Source organism: Myotis davidii, unplaced genomic scaffold (genome assembly GCF_000327345.1).
Source record: "Myotis davidii unplaced genomic scaffold, ASM32734v1 scaffold309, whole genome shotgun sequence".
In the NCBI taxonomy this organism is placed as follows: Eukaryota; Metazoa; Chordata; class Mammalia; order Chiroptera; family Vespertilionidae; genus Myotis; species Myotis davidii.
In genome coordinates this window covers 231567-232817 of record NW_006383013.1, presented here as the reverse complement: position 1 = coordinate 232817, position 1251 = coordinate 231567, and positions in this window count along the sequence as shown.

Genomic DNA, 1251 nt, shown 5'->3' with positions numbered 1-1251 from the left:
CTCCTGCGCCCCGCCTCCACCCCGGCACAGAGGCCGTGTGCTGCTTACGTCTAAAGGGATCCCCTATACTTAACTGCCTCAGTGACCTAACCTCTTTCTTCTCATGTGCCAGAGGTTAAGTTGAAGGAGGAATACAACTTATACTCAAGCCCGAACTGTTTAAATATGCTTTCACTGGGGCAGACTGCTCTTGGATGGTATTTATTACCAGACTGGCCAAGCCTATTAGGTTTACAGGAAGTATGCATACTTTTATAAAACAGGTGTATGTCCTCCACTATTGTGCTGTGTTAATCTTTGCCTCTGATCATTTGCCGCTGTTTCACCTTTTTCTCATTTGTCTCTCAGTGGAAGGCCTTGTTGGAGGGAACAGCACAGGAACAGCCTTGACAGTCTGTAATTATTGTATAAATATTTTAATAGCATATAAATAACTATATTCCTTTTATTTTGAAAAAAATGATCAGACACTGCCTTTTGTGTGTTTGCTGCCTGTGGCACCCTTTTTTAAAAAGACTGTTACATATTAAAATAGTGTACATATATATAAATATTACCTCTTTTGCTGTACAGTTGTGATAGACCAGACTGAAGATTTTATTTTTTGTGTGCTTTTTATAAAAAAAAAATTAATACACTAAAGAAAATCTTGCTGATGTGATTGTAATGTATCTGTGTAACTTATTTACTTTTGAATGTTCTTCTGTATCTTTAAACCTTTTATTAAATAAGGTTTTAAAAATTCAGAGTTGAATGCTGTGTTCTTCAGGGGAGATTTTCACCATCTGGGATTGACGTAAGTAGGCCTTGTTTTGCTTGCGGGGGATTACTGGACATTTTTGAACCATAAGGATTCTGTTTTATCAGCCCATTGTCAATGATGTCAGAACTGGAGAAATTAACACACCGGCATTTTCCTGGCTACAAAGGTTACTGAATATAAATCTTTCAACAAAATTTTCGAGCAATCTCAATTCACTGTCTCACACAAAAACATGTAAATGGCACTCTTCCAAATTTTAGTTTCATTTGGATGAAATATGGAGGGTGGAGAATGCGATAAGGAAGCCCCGTGGCTGAAGAGGGTGTTTTCATGTTGAACCAGCCACAGTAGACACGTCCGTCTTAATGGACGCATTTTCAACAGTATCATCTTATTATTATTATCTTTTAAACGCCGTGCTTTGTTTAAAAAAAACAAAAAACCACCTCTGGAAAATATGGAAAAAGAAATGAGCCATCAGAGAAACC